General features: G+C 37.6%; 1 long non-coding RNA gene across 1 annotated transcript; it reads right to left on the reverse strand.

The window, feature by feature from the left end:
- Positions 1-17842: 17842 nt before the first annotated feature.
- On the reverse strand, positions 17843-19167 carry LOC126619826 (uncharacterized). Its single transcript, XR_007622166.1, has 3 exons — positions 18386-19167; positions 18188-18262; positions 17843-18107 (listed from the first exon to the last, which is right to left on the reverse strand). It is a non-coding gene; the product is annotated as an uncharacterized LOC126619826 (long non-coding RNA).
- Positions 19168-20009: the final 842 nt, after the last annotated feature.

The following is a 20009-nucleotide window of genomic DNA, read 5'->3' on the forward strand; positions in this document are numbered from 1 at the left end:
TGAAGCATGTGGAGACAAGCACAACAAAGCACGTGCCGATTCATCCGCTACTTCTTCAAAATCAAAAGTATCTCATATCATCAGGTGTGCAATCACTCTGGACGGTGAACTTGTTTTGACCCTCAAATTCTTGGGTCGACTTACTAGGCGTTGTGGGCTGCACATGCCGATTCACCACCCTTGAATCAAATCCTTAAAGATCAAGTCACCAACTGGAAGAAGAGCCCATCAATCTTGAAGATCATACCGTTGACCAAACGGTTCAGGTGTGAATTAGAAAGATTGAACAAAGCAACAAGTCGTCACCTCCACCTCGTGCCTGTTTGCCATGTGTTCGAGTCAACCTTCAAGAATCAAGCCTTAACGGCCCTTGAAGAAGCTTCCAGCCAATTCAAGATCAAGCCTCGACGGCCCTTGAGGAAATCACAAGTCCGATTCAAGATCAAGTGTCTACCACCCTTGAATCAAATCCAGTTCGAGAGTAAGCTGTGGAAAGTCAACAATTGGAGGAAACCAGATAATCCTCCAACCCAGTTCAAGAATAAGCTGTGGAAAGTCAACAATTGGAGGAATCCAGAAAGTCCTCCAATCCAGTTCAAGATCAAAGATGTGGAAAGTCAACAAGTGCAACAAAATATGTGCCGATTCATCCACTACCAAAGCCAAGGATCATCTACCACATAAAACTCCTTGTGGTCCAATTTCAACCTTCAAGATCAAGCTTCGACGGCCCTTGAAGAAATCTCAAGACCAATTCAAGATCAAGCCTCAACGGCCCTTGAAGAAATCTTCAGCCCAATTCAAGATCAAGCCTCGATGGCCCTTGGATCGACATCTACAGTAAGGGACTTCAAAACACATCTCCTACACGTGACAAGCACATGTATACGACGCGTCTTGAAGTGGGGGCATTTGTAGACATCGAAATTTCGGTAAATAAATGTTGACCGATAAATCAAAGTTTCAACGCTCATGTATTACATAAATTTTACACGTAACGTGTGTCTAAACAAAAAATTGAAATAAGTTGGAAAAGTCATCAAACAGGACACGTGTCAACACCTAGCAAAAACGACTTATTTCATATGGAATATTATATTCAAAATTAGGCCTTGGAAAATTCTATAAATAGAAGGCTAATTCATTCATTTAAGGGGGGAATTCATATTACACCTGGAAGCTCTGAAGCTCTGAAACTCCGAAGATCTTAAGCAAATCCCGAAGGATCAAGAAAGCCCTTTTTCGTTCTTCATCAAATCCTCCTTCAAGATCAAGCCCCGACGGCCCTTGAAGAAAGTGTTCTTCGTTCTTCGTTCATCGTTCTTCTAAGGTCAAGCCCTGACGGCCCCCTTGGATCAACAACATCAACAAATCCACACGTCCAACCGTTCTTCAAGATCAAGCCCAAAAGCCCTTGGAGATCCGTTCATCACTGTTCTTCTAAGATCAAGCCCCGACGGCCCCTTGGATCAACAACATCAACAAATCCACACGTCCAACCGTCTTCAAGATCAAGCCCAAAAGCCCTTGGAGATCCGTTCATCACTGTTCTTCAAAGATCAAGCCCAAAAGCCCCTTTGAAGATCCGCTCAAATCCACCTTCAAGATCAAGTCCACGGCTCTTGAAGAACGTTCATCCTTAGATCAAGCCCAACGGCCCTTTGGATCAATCGCACATCCACAAATCAACACCTTACGGAGATTGAATCAGAGGATCAAATTTAAGAGAGATTGTAACCCAAAATCATCAAATACAAATATTTGTTTGTGCACGTTGTTCTTGTCTTTTTCGTTTCAGGAATTTTCCGTGTTCACACACATATCCACGGTTAAAATTTGTTATGCTAGAGAATTTGGCTATAAGTTTTCTACAAAAATGATTTTTGCTTGAATTCTTAAAACACATATCATCCCTTATAAGCCCGTCATCGGCTTTGAAACTAGTTTCATGTACTAAACGTTGTGGATTTTTACTATTGAAAATTTCAATTTCAATTTCAATTTTTGTTTTTTTATTTATTATTACTATTCTTTGTGAAAATTAATTAGTCTTTATATTTTTGTAGGTGGTGGATTGATCTAGTGCTTATAATTATTCTTTTCAACTCATTGCGTCATGGGTTTAGACATTCCCCTTATTCCTTAGGTTGATTACATATTTTGAATTCTATTATGGCTTTATCATATTATCGAAATACTAGTTAAAATTCTATTATGGGTTTAACAAAATGAGTATTTCTAAAATATTACATCATATGATTGGCTTTTAGGACATACTACAACCTAATATTCTTGACTAATTACAGAAAATCAAACTTAGTAAATAAACTAATAAAATTCATAAAATTCTAAAATTAACAAAATAAAAGAAAATCACGCAGTTTTGAAATACGAAAATTAAAATAGTGAAATCCGATGACAGAATTTCTTCAGCCAATCCAAGTTTGTGATGAAATGCAGTGGTTAAAATTTTGGTTAAGTGCAATTGTTAAAATTTCCCAGGATGGCATATTGTTTGAAAGATGGCTCACAACTTAAGTAATAATAGGAATTGCAGAAATAGAGTCCTCGAGACTACTCCAATTCAACTACCCAAGTCGTGTTGAGATTGAGCTTCAGTCACACATCTTGCTATATCATGAATTTTCCATATGATATTAACCCAAAAAAAAACCCTATTTTTTCTCAAAATTGACACGATAACACAGTAACTCAACCTAAAACCTTCTAATTATTTCAAAAAGGTAGTGGGACATTGGGAAAATGAAGGACATTGCACATGCTTATAAGTAGTTGCATTGCTCTCCATATTGCTAATTGGTTTTATGATGAAACCTTAACTTTCTTCATTGTATCAGACCATGTTGGCCCACGTGTAAAGCCCAACAGCCACATGTGTTTCATGCCACCTCAACTTTATTCTTGTATCAGAGTTGTCCCACACATGTTCCATGTCACATTATTTGTGTTGTCCACAAGTTAGGCTCGAAATTCATTACACATGAAGGGGCGTGTTAAAAGTAAATCTCACATCGGGAAAATGAGACACTTTGCATGTGTGTATAAGAAGTTGGGCTACTCCTCACATTGCCAATTGATTTTAAGGTGAAACCTCAACTTTCTTCAAGTCCTACCTTGTCTCCACATTGACCTAACAAAATGGTACCCTAAAATGTAATACCTTGAAAATTTAAATATAAGAGTTAAATATTCATAATTATGAATACGTAGAGAAAATCGAAAATAAATCGATTTATTGACACACCCCGACCGAGATCGAGGCATGCTGGCCATCACGTGAGGGTGACTTAGCCATGTGCACAGTGCGAAAGCGATAAGGATAAGAAATATACGAATAAATAAAAACTGAAAGCTACTAATGTGCACTAATAAGCATAAAGTGTTAGGAGTGAGATAAAAGAGTAAATACTCCTAATCAGAGCATAGAAAGTCTAGGTGCAGTCCAGTAGGACAACTACTAGTTATACAGTACCAGAAGATATCTTACGAATTTTTATTCTGTCAGAACCGCCGAGATCCTTAATGCCACCAACAACATATATACTTTTTCCCAGAAATAGAATATAAACATATACCTATATCTATATACATCAATTCAAATCATGCTACACATATTCATAATCATAAGTATGCCATGCCAAGATATAAACAGGATAAATAACTCAGGTGAAAATAAATTCATGGAAAATAACACATTAGCCAGAACCCTTGCAGAAGTCTGTACGGCTGAATTCATAGCTCATTAGTCAATCTAGCCGGAGTCACTGCAAATGACCTATACGGTACTACACTGCACACAAGTCGGAACCACTGAAAAGGTATGTATGACAAGACTGGGTGTAATATAATTATGCTCAATACTACGCTCTCATGATAGTTGTGTGATAAATCGCTAGTCACCTACGAGTCGGAACCACCTATAATGGTCTGTACGACAAGACTGTGCACTTAAATTGGATCCAATGTGAGCATAGGGTGCGGGAGGTGACATTACATACAGACTTGTGCCATATCTCTGGCTAATCACTAACACAGGGGTGCAGGTTTATGAGCTCTATGCTTCTCAATTAATCACAACCGTTATTCACATTCACAATTCATAAACTCACCTGGGCTTACCTGAGCGTCCACAACACCACAATTATATATTATGCATCATATACTAATTCATATACTGAACATAAATTTATATGCATGACATTTCAAGGCATACTTTCATTTAAACTAATTTTCTGGGAAAATATCAAGTACATAAGTATATACTGAAAACCAAAAGCCCACTCGCTGGTATGTCGAAAGGTCGTAACCCCCGAGTCGCCTTTGACTGCGCTCGTCCTCGGGATAAGTCTCCCTTATATGCGAAACAACTATAAAAACGTTAATTTAAAGCAAATAAACAATACTAGCTAATAACTTCTCATAAATTGCTTAAATGGAATGTTTGAATATACCAACGTGATCTACACAACCTCACGAACATCCCCATATTTTTAGAAAAATTTTCCGACGTCCCACGCACCGCCAAGGGCACGTCAACATGCTCAAGGACCCTAACGGAATCCCTTAACCCAACTTTGACGAAATATTCTATCTTCTTCTCCGGTTAGCCTCGCCGGTCGCCGTTCACCGGAAATTGGAAAATCACGAAAACCTTCACATCTCGTCCAATTCTCAACCAAATTCCACGAAACTTGAACGAAATTGAAGCTTAGGACAAGTAGAACAAAACCTTACCTTTCAAAAGTCCTTAAACCGACAGAACTCGCCGGAAAATCCTTCGATATTCCGGCTAAACCTGTAACTCCCAATTCCCGAGCTTTCTGACGTCCAAATCACTTTATTTTTCTTCTCCGAGCCTCGTGAAGACGATCTAAAGCTTCTTATAACTTCAAAACTCTCAGAGAACTACACATTTACGTGTGCATGAACAGTACCTCAAATCGGAGGTTATGGTTTCTCGGGTTTTACAAGCTTTCAAGTCCTAAAAATTGTACGAATGGACTCAGAAACTTGTAGGGAACAAGAACATCACCTTTTTAACGTCGATCTGCGACTAGTTGAAGGAGTTTGAGGTTGACCGTACGGTTTGTACAGAAATGGAAGGAAATCCGAGAGGGAAGGGAGATAGAGAGTCAACGGGAGAGAGAGAAAAGTATGGGTGCTTATGTGTGGTCCTAGTTGGTCACAACCAACAAAACTAAGCCCTAAGTGTTCCAAAAACTTAGGAAAATCTTTGAATTGGTCCAAATAAAACTTCACCCACATGACTACACAAAATGTCCAAGGGTAAATAAATAATCTCACGCCGTTGAAAATAAATATTTTGGGACGGGCTGTGACAATCTACCCACCTTATAAAATTTCTTCCTCAAAATTATACACAACAAATATATCCACTAATAGTCATAAAACAAGCGTGAATACATCTCTCTCATCCGATCCTCTGTCTCCCAAGTAGCCTCTTCCACTGAGTGATTTCTCCATAATACTTTCACCAAACGCATTGTCTTATTCCTCAACTCCTTATCTTTCCAATCCAAAATAGTCACTGGCTCTTCATCATAAGTTAAATCTGAATTAATTTCCAGCGGTTGAGGAGGTATCACATGAGAATGATCTGAGACATAATGTCGAAGCATCGAAACATGAAACACATCGTGTACCTTAGATAACTATGAAGGAAACTCAAGTCCATAAGCAACTTTACCAACTCTTTCAGTGATCAAATACGGCCCTATATACCTAGGACTTAACTTGCCTTTCTTTCCAAACTGCACAACACCCCTTTATGGTGATAACTTCAAAAACACCCAATCACATACATTATACATCAGGTCAGTGGCATGTCTGTCTGCTATACTCTTTTGTCGATCCTGGGCCGCTTTCAGGTTAGACTTAATTACCTAAATATTCTGAGTAGTTTCATCCACGATCTCCGGGCCCACCAAAACTCTTTCGCCAACTTCTGTCCAGCATAGTAGCATTCGACAAGATTTGCCATAGAGTGCCTCAAAAGGTGCCATACCAATACTCGAATGGTAACTATTGTTGTAGGCGAATTTCATCAAATCCAAACAATCATGCCAACCATCGCCAAACTGCAGCACTGAAGATCTCAGCATATCTTCTAATGTCTGAATAGTCCTATCAGATTGTCCGTCTGTCTGAGGGTGATATGCCGTACTATAAAGTAATCTTGTACCAAGAGCTTCCTGGAATGCTGTCCAGAACTTAGAAGGAAATCGAGGATCCCAGTCTGAGATAATATCAACTGGAATACCATGGTACTTCACAATCTTCGATATGAATAACTTAGCTAATCGGCTTAATGGGTATTTTTCCCTCACCGGAATAAAGTGTGCTGACTTAGTGAGCCGATCAACTATCACCCAAATACCGTCATAACCATTATGTGTACAAGGAAGCTTGTACACAAAATCCATGGTAATATTTTCCCATTTCCACTGTGGAATGGGAAGTGGCTGTATCAACCCAAACGACTTCTTCCTTTCAGCTTTAACCTGTTGGCAAATGGCACACCTACTCACATATTCGGCAATTTCCCTTTTCATACCCAGCCAATAATAAAATGGTCAAATGGTATGATACATCTTGGTACCTCATGGATGCATTGCATATGCAGAAATATGCACTTCATCAAGGATTTCTTTCTTTATTGCTTTATTCGGCACATACATTCTGCTCTCCTGCATAAGCATACCATCAGTTTCTCGAATTCTGAAATCTTTCTTCTTCCCCTGATTCCTTGTTTGAATTATTTCCTGGGTCTCTTCATCATTCATCTGGGCCTTGAGCACACGATTAATTAAGATTGGCCTAACTTGAAAATTAGCAAGTAAGGCTTCCTCTCTATCTTCCACTCCTAACTCCACTCTAGTGGACTTCAAATCCGCAAGAAGAGGAACATGACAATCATAGATGGCATTAAGTCTAGCTGGAGTCTTCCTACTAAGTGCATCTGCCACTGCATTTGCACGACCAGAGTGATACTCAATCGTGCAATCATAATCACTAAGTAACTCAATCCACCTCCGCTGCCAAAGATTAAGATCTCTCTGAGTAAAAAGGTACTAAAGACTCTTATGATCTGTGAAGATCTTACATTTCTCACCATAAAGATAATGTCTCCAAATCTTCAAAGCAAAGATGATAGCCGCTAACTCCAAATCATGAGTAGGGTAATTCTTCTCATGAGGTTTCAACTGTCTCAAAGCATAAGCAATCACCCTACCATGTTGCATCAATACACAACCCAGACCATTCAAAGAAGCATCATTATAGACCTCGAAATTACCATTATCATCCGGGAGTGCTAAAACAGGTGCATGAGTGAGATAATACTTCAACTGCTGAAAACTTTGCTCACAATTATCATTCTACTCAAACTTAACATCCCTCATGGTCAACCCCGTCAATGGTAAAGCAATCACTGAAAAATCCTTAGCAAACTGTCTATAATAGTCTGCAAGGCCAAGAAAACTCTGTACGTCAGTGACGGTTCGAGGTTGCTCCCAATTCTCCACAGCTGCCACTTTTTGAGAATCCACTCGGATACCGACACCGTATTTTTAAGCTAATTTTGATGTTCTGAAACTAAATTTTGATGTTCATTTAATGTAATACACTTGTTTGAAGCTAGATGGTGATTGTTAGTTATGTGTAGAAATATCAAAGTTTAATTGAATTGGAATTTGTGAACTACGAATGGCTTGATCCCTATTTAGGGTACATAGGCAGTCTAACGAAAAGTTAGATGTAGCCATAATACCAGTAAAATTAAATATTCGAGAATTAATCTTTGAATTATAGGTTGCTTGATAGAAGAATTTGGGGAATTAAGTTGAGATTGCTATGGTAATTAAAAACATGGTTAATTTTATAAGAATTAAATCGTTTGGAGATTTAGAAGTAAGATAAAAGAAATAATAGCAAACTAAATAGGGCCTATCACTAATATTATTATTTCTCAAAATAAAGCAAATAATTCGGGGTGGGGCATTACATAAAATCCCATTTAGGATGAAATTACTAAATTACCCTTCAACGTCAACACATTAGGCGGAATAACAGAATATAGGCAAAGTGGATTCAATTTGAGTTCCATGGAGCATGCCAAAAGGTAAACCTGGCTCTCTCATGGCTTGATCTTGCTTTATTTCATTTTGCTTTTATGCTTTCAAGTGTATTTTCTTAAAGTTTATTATTAGGGACAATATGGGTTGGTTCGGTTCGGTTAGAGCACTTCCAATGTAGGAAGGTTCCCTGGGCAATAGGCAACTCAATCCTCTTAAATAAACAGTAACTGTCTGCAATGAACAGTAACTGCTCAAGTGCATTTCCACCTCTAAACTGAATAGCCCAGACAATTCGTATTAAAATATTAGTATTTTTATTATATAAAATAATAAAGATAACTTAATTTTTAATTTTGGATAATAATAAAAGATTGGTTGAAAGCATTTGAAAATATTGAAATGTAGTGTAAAGTGGAAGAACATGGTTAGGTATTTATAGAAAAAAAATATACTTTTTAATTAGTTTATTTATTTATGATTTCTAGTCATTTCTATAATTTTTTAATAATTTAAATTGTGATTGACATCAGCCTTACATCACATAGGGGCGTTGGGTTAGACAATTATTGTCTGACTTCTCCCATCGGGCTCACCTTGGTTCCAATTGCCCGAGTGGGCTGAAGTGTTTTGGGGAGGGGGGAGAGTGGATTGGATTGCCTATCCCCAAGGCAATAAGCAGCTGTAAAATTGCTCTTATGGGCCAAAACCACCGACTGAGCCGCCTCTTTCGATAGAGACAAATTTGGCATTGAAGCGGGCATCGAAGAGCTTGAACCAATAAAACAAAAAATTATGTAGTTGCGGTTTGGTGCGGCAAGAACCCGAAGGATCGACGAGATTTGAAGAAAACTAGTGCGATGGAGCGACGAGATTTGCATAATATTGTGCATAGAGAGAGAGAGAGAGAGAGAGAGAGAGAGAGAGAGAGAGAGTGAGTTGTTGCGACTAAGAGGAAATGAGAAGGAAAATAGGAGGTCAATATTAGAATGCCACTAATATTTTAAGTTTTTAAAATGGGTAATGTTAGAGAGATTGAATTTGTAAACTAAATTTTGTAAACTTAATGACATGAAAGTTGATTATTGAATTATTACTTAAGTGTCGATTAAGTGTTATTTATTTATTTGTGACACGTTATTTAGTTTGCAAATTTAGTTTATAAATTTAGTCTACTAAGCATTACTCTTTTCAAATTGATAGAAACTAGTTTATTCTTTTTTCGGTTGAGTTTTAAATCGAAGTTGAGAATTAATTAAAACTGCACCGAACCAGACTAGTTTAGTCAATTTTTCCGTCTAGAATGCCCAGCTCTATTTGTTAGTTTTGAACAATGGTAGTTCTTAAAATTAAGATTTCTATTATTTTACGTTTCCGTTTAAGGATTGTACTCTTGCTGTAAAAATAGAATACTTAAAACTAGTTTTTTATATCTCTTCGTCTATATAGTTATGAGCATATAAACTGCGAAAATGTAATGTTTTTTATATCTCTTCGTCTATATAGCATGAGAGAAATATAAAAGAATGTAACTGATTCAAATCCCACAAAGTGCACAATCGTCTAATTTAGAGGTTAAGAAAGGCACATCTTCACTGACACACTACATGTCTTTTGGCAACCTCCAGCCCGATTTTACGTTCCTTAAACAGTGCTTATATATAAAATAAAATAAAAGAATAAAACTAACCTCTGTTGTAGGCATAATTTATTGAACAATTATAGAGGCCAGAGAGAGAGGGAAGGTGCGGCATAGAGAGAGAAGAAGAGAGATGTGTAATTGTGAGGTGTGTTCTATTCCACCCCATTGTGCATTTATTTATAGTAGTAAGGAAGGTTAATTCATTTCCCTTTAGGATTACAACTCTTAATAGGTAATCAACTCCTAATAAGAATATAAGAGATATCTCTAAATATACTAGGATTTACTCAATCACATTCCTAATCTAATAGGACTGCAACACTCCCCCTTGAGTGTGTAAATACTCAAGTAAATGGCACATCAAGTCTTCAACGATGAAGTATGTAAAGTTGATGAAGTTGTCAGCATAATGAGCGAATCACATTCCTAATCTAATAGGACTGCAACACTCCCCCTTGAGTGTATAAATACTCAAGTAAATGGCACATCAAGTCTTCAACGATGAAGTAAGTAAAGTTGATGAAGTTGTCAGCATAATGAGCGAATGCGAGTCTCAAATCAATGAAAGAATGCATAAAAAAGTAAAACTCACAAAATCTCGTTATAGTAAAACCCAAGGTGGGAGAAAAACCCATACACTAAGGAGAAAAGTGTGAAATTGCATTAAGTCAAAACTATATATCTTTTGGACGCAAGTAGAAGAGCTCACAAGGGTATGATCAGCCCAGAATGGGTGCCTCGTTAAAACCTAGTTAGCTAGCAAAAACCCAGTGGGAAAAATGCTCCTCATCGTAGGGAAAAAGAGTACATTAAGATCAAGTGAGTATACTTTTGGATACTCCCCCTGAGTTTGACATAACTTCCAAATGAGAACAACAAGCATTGCATATGAATAGTTAGGCATACCAATTCCTCGGACAAGCTTCTGGAAAGTTGACTTCGGCAGTGACGTCGTGTAAAGGTTTACTAGGTTGTCTAGGATCGGTTTGCATGCCTTCAATATCCTGATGCTTTGCTGATGTAGATGTAAACGCAATATGTCTTGGCATTGACTTGTATCATGGCTTGGTCGGGTGGATACATGCAGCATAGTCTTCATGGATCGTCATTGAAACTCAACGATGGATGAAAACACAGCAAGTACTTCGAATATGCTTAACAAGAACTTCTAACCATGTCTCACTTGTGGCGTAGTGATGTGAGGTGAGTCTTGGAATGATTCGAAGATTTCGTAACTAAGGTCATATCATGGACCTCTAAGATCTTGCGATATCCTTAACGGTAAAGACATAACCATTCGGGGATTTTGCCTTGTGCGGGTTTGATAAGTAACCTGCGTCAGCATAACAAATAAGGCATGCATCATTTCGAGGATCAGGGGGGTTGGATCCACTCGACTAGTAGACCAAAATACCGTCAAAACAATGCTTCAACTTCAGGTCAAGGCATAAACAAGTTTTTCCAAAAATCCTTCATCTCAAATTCTATCTTTAGGTGTGAGACAATTTTCTCAAGCTATTCCAGAGTCTTAGTGGGATGTATGTTAATGACATAAATTGTAACTCTAGCAATTCAGAATAAGACTTCATAGTTTAACATGCAAAGGCATAATTCATATCCCTGATTGATCAAATAATCACTTAGACAGGTATACCACATCCGTCGGATTGTATGTGAACGCCTCAAACAAGTTAAGAGGGTGTTTTGTGGTTTTGGAACTATTTGAACCAGTCCATGTAATTCTTCGGGAACTTACATGTAAATCTCCGTATTTATATCCCCATGGAGAAAACACTAACCACATTTCATAATGTTGTTATCAATCATAGTACGTTTGAGAGAAACTTTGCATCGTAAGGCGTGCATCGTATCACACTATTTCATTCATCTCATAACGTTTCCTTTCCTACTTGTAACATAACAGGGTTACCTTGGGCAGTGTAGGAACGACAGGTCCAATACACACTTTGGTAAGGAATTTAACCTGGATTGTAATTTCGGTTATCCAATCAGTTCTACGTTGTCACTTAATCAACGGAACATGGTTCGATATCGTCGTTTTTCATTTATGTTGGTAGCTACCATATAAGTGAAAACATCATCGATGGTAATCTCATTTAAATTCCGTTTAGCTCATCCAAACTAGTATATTGGACTAAAAACTTCATGTCTCGGGAGTAATCTAGATTAAACTCATGAGATGGAAATGATTTGAGACAGCGATCAAGTATAGATCCATTGTTATGTCATATCTTCCTCTTCTAGGGAAGTGAATCATAGAACCGAATGATCTGTTGTGCTTCAGGCCAAGACAGATTGATTGGCTATTTGCCGGTGTACCGGATCGTCCAACAGGGGCGTCCAAACCGTCCAACAGGTGCGGCACAGCTTTCAGAGATGTTGACTCGACATCCGTTAAGTACGTCTGTCTTTGCAGGCATGTTTGCAGTTGGTATATGATCGCGTCACTTTAGCTAGATCAGAGGAATGCGTCTGGAGCAACATTCTGAAATTTAGAATTCATCGCACTTACTTATCATACTTGTGCGGTATGGGGATCGAGATAAGACATAATAGGCAACGTCCACGCAAATTCGACTATTCTGTAAGAATGTTGACGTTCTTATCTCCCCCTAATGGGGCGAAGATTGTCTCTTTAAAGTGACAACCCGCAGATGAGCGGTAAAGAGATCGCGTGCAAGGGCTCTAAGAGAGCGAAGGTGAAGGAGAATCATGATCGACAAAAGATACACATCTTTCTTTGAGAACCCATATTGGTACATTGGGGTAGCGCATCTTGGCACATAGAATGCACACCCAAATGCGTAAATACGAAAATCGTCAGGTTCATACCCAATAACTAACTGTAACGTCATATAGGTTGGGTGGCAATGGGCATTAAGGCGGACCAACATAGCTGCGTACAAGATTGCATAGCCCTAGGCAGAAACCGAAAACTTGGTACGCTTACCAAAATTCGAGCGATCATTTAAATTGCGCTTTATGATCACTAGGCGAGACTATTTTGGGTGAATATAGGAATTCAATGCTCAATTAGAAACCCAAAATACATGCAATACTTTATCGAAAACTGTCGATATAAACTTTCCGGTATTATCCAGTCTCCCGTACCTTAAGGGATAAGTAGGGTGTTGAACCCTTAATCGGCCAGGGGGTTTAGCAGCAATGTGTGTGGACAAACATGTGACTAGTTTGTCAATTCATCAACCAAAACCATAAGTAATTATAAGGTCCGCATTTTGGTTGGATTAGTCCACATATTTTCCCTTGAATCCACTGGGAAAAGAGAGTCGTTTTGTATCTTTGCGAGGGATGATTTAGAAATCAAGTTTCCAAAATGAGTGGGTTTTGGCAAAGTGTGCTTGTAAGCACAAGATCCTTATTTCAGGTAGGGAGAAGCGTCATAGCATCATTGTTCGACCTAAGTGTCCCAATTGTCCTGCCAAAACAAGTAAAGTACTCAATCACCCAGCTCCAGGCTGGCTATATATGGTGTGTTCCCAGTTGGGAGACAACCCATTGGCCCCAAATCAAAGCTTCAGACTCATTTTTGGAGGTGGTGCAAAGATATTTCACTCTATTTTCTTCAGTGGTTCATTTATGATTATTGTCATCTCGAATATCCTTAAAAACTCAACAACAGGGAGAATTTAAGGTCCCTTAAATGATGATGCAGTATCATTCATACAACGAGGAGCGTGCCAATGCTCTTAATCAGGTTGGATAGACCTAAAGTCGTTGTTCAGAGATGTGAATTAGGTGTAAAGTTAGTGTGCGTAATACGCATTCATCCAAACAACTAACTTTCCCACATTCTTACCTAATCACATGTTTAATTGAATTGGTCACCTGTATTAAGAAACATGATTCAATTAACTCATATTCGAGGACAATATCAATAAGATTATTCATAAGTAAAACATACACCAAACTTGAATCCAAGAACATGGAAAAATGTTCACAAAGTAAACTAAAGTTACTAGGGTGGATTCAGCCAACAAGGCCAGTAATGTCAAAATTATGCTCTTCCAATGGTGTTCGGTGGAGAAAAATTAGTCTCACATATTTACTACAAGAATGGTACTCCTCAACAACATTGGTAGGGGCACGAACATGTGCATAACCAATGATCTATTCCATCAATACGGAAGTAGATTCTGCAGGGTTGAGGTTTGGGAATACTATCCTTTATTCTTGAAGTTTTAGGTCTTAAGTGCCAAGGATCATGGTTCGGGCATGATGCCACCCCTTGGCAGGCCCTGATTCTACCATATATTGTAAAAACAAACTCGAAATTGGATTATGAGATAGACAGACCTCGAATTGGATTCGGTAAGCTCCAACCGAACTGGGTATGAAGCCATACCTTTCTCTCACGTTTGTGGTAGTAATCAAATTTGAGAATTTGGTAAACTTCCACTTTCTACACTACTGCTTCATGAGCGAGTTAGAAACATGGAAGGACAAGAAAAGTATTCTCTAGTCAAAATTCGATCGGATTTATAAACTTCAGAATTGTACTCATTCATGGACGTAATCATGGTGTGCTTCAGGCAATGTCTTTCATGATTAGACGGTCCATAAGAGCGAGCCAAAGAGCCATGAAATCCTTGTTTGGGAGGTACTTCCATTTGTAATGCTTCGAGCATAAGTCTTCGATGAAGATCATGGCAGAGGCTTATTCAGCTCTTCCATGCCATTGTTGGCGTCAATGGTTTCTCAGCTTCTTGATAGTCAAGTGGAGATTCACGTCTTGTACCCTACATAAAGTGGTTTCTCTTAGAAACGTCCAAATCAGGAAAATCAAATTTGTAACGGTTCGACAATCCACTGAATTGGAGAGAACAAGATTATGATTGGTGCTATGAGAATGAATCATCTATAAGCATCAAAGTTAGAACATTTAAGTTCTAAGACATGGGTTTCATGAAAAATGTCGAGTTTTCATGGGTGTATTGTTTTATGAAAACTTCGGGTTTCAAATGAACTAAATTTGAAACTACAAGTTCAATTTAGTTTATGAACGTTTAGTTTATAAAAGAGAGGTTCCTACAAGAACATAGAATGCAATATACAATTAAGTGTAGTGGATTTGAGTTTCTTCGAGAACTCAAGTGTGAGAGCTTCGTTACTACGAAAGTATGTCAACGGTTCAAATAATAGAAATAAATTATTGAATCGTTAATAAATGATTGAATCGTTAATGTCCAAAAGTGATCTTCAGGTCAATAATTTTGGATTAATTATCAGATTAATGGACTGCAGGTCATTTTTCATTAATTCAATAGATCGGGACCAAACATGGTCGATCGTATAAGCAAAAACTAATATTAAAATAATATCGAGGGTCGAAAATATCATAACCCAAAAGAGGGTTGAGTGCCATAAGCAAAAGAAGGGGCTCAAGTTGGGTATGGCTGCAAAAGCAACCTACATATTGGTCTTTAGGCCACGGGTTAATTTTTGAAGCCCAACAACAAGTGCTGGCATAATTGGGGCCAAGAGGTGGCATGGGTTAGGGCCCATCAAAAGTTGGCATGTGGGTTCGCATAGAAAGCCCAGCCTCATAGGCCAGTGACTTACGATATGGGTCGGGGTTGACACAAAGCCCAGCAAGCATGACAGCTTGCTGGCATAGGCTATAAGGACCAAGCCCAGTCGTGTGGGCTGGCACCAAAGTGTACAGGTTTCAGGCCTGGGTGCGTGTGGGTCATGAGCCTAGCAAACAAGGCTTGCTAGTTGTGGGTTAATGGCTGTGGGCCAAGGTGCAGTCAGGCTCATGGCTTTAGGCCCATCAAAATTTACCCCAGGTCGAGGCCTGGTTGTGACTTGCATAGTGGTGGTGCGGTGGGTGTGCCACGCCATGTCCAATTTCTCCTTTCTTTCTTTTTTCAAAATCCCTTAGGGTTTAGGAAACCTTTAATATGCTTATAATTTATTTTATATTTATTGACTCACAAATTCCACATAGCAAATATAATTGCGTAATGCATGAAACAAATATATATATTGACAAATATATAAAAATATACAATATATATATATATATATATATATATATATCGGAAGGAAAATATAAACGTAGGGTGGTTCATGCATCATGGGAAATGTTTTCATGCTTCAAGGTCGTTTCAAATATCTTACTTTATATTAAGCGTATCTAATTGACAGAAAACAATAAAAGCCTTTGAATTTGTAGAAGATCCATCTCGGAAAGCTGGGATTGCATCTCCAATGCGTTGTATTACGTTCAACACAAAAAAAAAAATTTAAATTAAATCAATAGCATGTAGATCAATTTAATAAAATAATAAATTAATCATAATAAGAATGATTAAAACGTAATACTCCCCTGATTGAAGATCAAACTCTTGTTAGTGTAGCTTCAAAAACGTGTTGATAACGTGTTATAGGCATAATTTACTGAACAATTATAGAGGCCATAGAGAGAGGGCAGGTGCAACATAGAGAGAGAAGAAGAGAGATGTGTAATTGTGAGGTGTGTTCTATTCTACACCATTGTGCCTTTATTTATAGTAGTATGGAAGGTTAATTCATTTCCCTTTCGGATTACAACTCTTAATAGGTAATCAACTTCTAATAGGAATATAAGAGATATCCCTAAATATACTAGGATTTACACAATCACATTCCTAATTTAATAGGACTGCAACAACTCCTATTTATTTAGGTTGTATAATAATGGAAAAAGGCTTTAATTATATGTAACTTTTACTTGCTTATCAAGGAATTTAAATTAGAATAATAGTTAAAGTAGAAAGTAGAATCCTAAATTTTTTAGTGTTTGACATATAAGGAGAATATATAGCATTAGCAGCACAATGGAGAACAATAATAAAGAATCCAAACATTTTCTCATTTCCTATTTTGATTGAGTAATGTTATTCATACCATATTTTTGTACCACATTTTCATACCACCTTAGGTGACATTTGATGTGGACAAACATATCATTTGAATTAATCAGTTTTTTTAATTTAGTTCATTATTTAATAAACTAATAATTAAGAAAAACTAGTTAATTAAATAATGATTGTGACGTCTTTCTCTTTCCTTTCCTTGGGTTTTGCAAATTTTTCAAATAATGTGGCTATTCACATCAGATGTTATCTAAGGTGGTATAGAAATATCGTATAAAAACATGGTATGAATAACTTACTTATTTTGATTTCTTTCTTATTGATATGCTTGTAATTGATATGTGCAATACCAATATAAAGGGCTCGTTTAACATAGATAACTGGATCATGATGGATAATTCTCTAATTTCAAGGTATATAAAAAGTGGAAGTGAACCCCATGATATAGTCAGCACCCGACTCTTGTGAGCCCCATGCTTAATTAAGAGAGATACTTGGCTCCACAAAATTGTGGAGGAATTTTTCTTAAAATAGTTCGTGGCAAATTCATAAAATTCGTACTCATAATTGAAATTGTTCAAAAATTATAAAACATTATGTCAAGAAACTTTTGCAAAAATCAATTAAAAATAAGGTAGTTTAGTGTAGCAAATCGATAGACAGTTTGCAATACTTTTTATTGATTCTGACCATATGTTTTTATAGAGTTCAACGACCAAACAACATCATATTCATTGATTTTCGCATGGATGATTTTTACATAGTGATTTATAATATGAATGACTCTAATCATAAGCATAATGTGATAAACGCTTTAGGTCTGTCATAGCCACCACCACCACCATCACCGATATTGTCCCCAACTTAATCACATATTACTAGGTGTGGAGTTTTATCTTAAAAGATCTCGGTGATATTAACAGTATAAATTTTAGGGTAAATATCAGTTTACTACCCTCAAGTTTCGTGGTTTCCAACATTTAGTACATGAAGTTTTTTTCATTCCAGAGTTATACCTAAAGTGTTAATTTTGGAACAGTCTCATACATTCATTAGTCTGGTTGTTAAGTCTCCCGTTAACTAATGATGTGGCCCCCACGTGGAAAATGATTGGGCGCCACGTGTCATTAAAAATTTTTAAATTAATTAATTTAATTTAATTTAATTTAAATTTTAAAAAAAAATTAACTAGAACGCCTTCGTCTTCCCCACCTGATACTTTTCCATTCCCTCCACCCCCTGCACGGCTCCTAGGGAAAGCCCTAATCTGCATGCTGAGATGGTTGATGTGAACAAGTTAGTGTATTTCCAAGCGATCACAGACCTTGAAGACTCTAATTTGTGAGTGGCGATCCTCAACACCCATGGCTGGGACATCGAGCTCACGATCTCCTCCTTCACTCTAAAAAGCATTTCAAAACTCAAAAACTTTTTTCCCTCATTTCTTCTCTGCCAAAAATGGAGCTTTCAGTGTGAGCTTTTAATTTGCATATCACAGTTCAATCAGTCAACAGAGTTACGGTTTATACCTTTTAATTTGCATATCTTTGAGTTTGGGGACTATCCGGGTATATATCGTCAGTCTCTTTACGGATGTCAAGTACCTAACATAGAAGAACATCAGTGTGAGCTTCTACAGGGGCGAATCACAGGAAAAAAAAATTAGCTCTCAAGGATTTTTCGCAAGCTAAGAAACATGTATATTGCACAGAGTGGGAGATGATTACCATTGCATGTGCGAAATGGTATTGATCTGCATGAATGGAACTCCAATCTTTGAGCATATCTTTGCTCAGGGAATGACGATGATGACAGTCTGAGCTCGAATCCGTGATGGGTTAAAGAGACACGGGGGTGTGTATGTTGTGTGGTTTTGGTTGCGAACGGATGCAGTGTTTAGAAAGGAAGACAGAGCTTTTCTGAGATGGAAGGTTTGCAATGTTGGGCACTGGCTTGAGATTGGAGAAATGAGAATCCTTTCTAATTTTCTAGAGAGAGAAGGCTGAGAGAAATTCAAGCACTGAGAGCCATCTCTCATGTGTCTGTGAAGGTTTAAAAAATGAGTGAGAAATGAGAGATATCTCTCATTTTCTAGAGAGATAGGGGTTTCGGTTGCTTACACAAAACAAATTAAAAAAAAACTGAGGTCGCAGGGAAACAAGGGAGGGGCCGACCGCCCAGAGCTAGGGTTTTGAAGACTGAAGCTGTGGAGGAAAATTTGGCACAGCAAGTGAGTACGAGGCAAACTCGGAGCTCCAGGATCAAGGAATTGGGGAAGATCCCAATTACTGCTGGAACCTCCACACTCTCTGATGCCGATGGTGAGGACGACCTTTGCTTCATCCCTCAACCGTCGTACCAATCTGGACAGTCGTCAAACCCCATCGAGGCACTTGGGTTTTTGGGGGGAAGAGAAGGGGCTGGTTTTTTGGGAAGGAGAAAAATGTTGGTGGTAGGGGTGGGTATCAGGGAAGGGGAAAGGTGTCAGTGGGTGAGGGGCGAAGGGGATGGAGGGGTGGAGCCGTGGAGGGGGTGGAGGGGATAGAGGGGTGTTGGGTGGGGAAGACGAAAGCGTTATGGGCTTTTTTTTTAATTTAATTAATTTTTTTAATTTTTTAATTTTTTTTAATGACACATGGCGCCTAGTCATTGTCCACATGGGCGCCACATCATCAATTAATGGGAGACTTAACAGCCAAACTAACGAATGTATAAGACTGTCCAAAAATTAACACTTTAGGTATAACTCTGAGACGAAAAAAACTTCATGCACTAAATGTTGAAAACCATGAAACTTGATAATAGTAAACTGAGATTTACCCTAAATTTTATGATTCTCATAAAATTTATATATTATTTTATCATACTTTTGATGTGGAACTCTATTTTCCAAACTGTATGTTCCGTGAATCAACCAGTTTTTTGTTAAAATCCTTCTACAATTTCGTTTAGCCACTCTTTGCACTGGTAGTAGGCTGATCAAGTTTTAACTTCAATTAATAGGCCCCAGGTCATTGCTCTAAACTTTTATTAATATATATATATATATATATATATATATATATATATAAATAGATAGCAAAAATAGTCCATGTAATGTTTTGCTCTTGCTATTTAGTAGTATTGTCTATTGACATTTCTCTTCATTTATAAGTCATTTGTAAGTTAGAGATTTTAGGTTCGATTCTCGCAAAAAAACGATCAATTTTTTATAGCTAGCCTATTATTAGACTTAGTTCACTCTTCTACCTTTAATGTAAATAATATTGTATGTATTAAATGTTTTGCTCTTTTACTGTCTATGTATGTTGTTTTATTTGTTTCATTTTCAAATTTTTATGTTGTCGAAAA

Source organism: Malus sylvestris, chromosome 4 (genome assembly GCF_916048215.2).
Source record: "Malus sylvestris chromosome 4, drMalSylv7.2, whole genome shotgun sequence".
Classification (NCBI taxonomy): domain Eukaryota; kingdom Viridiplantae; phylum Streptophyta; class Magnoliopsida; order Rosales; family Rosaceae; genus Malus; species Malus sylvestris.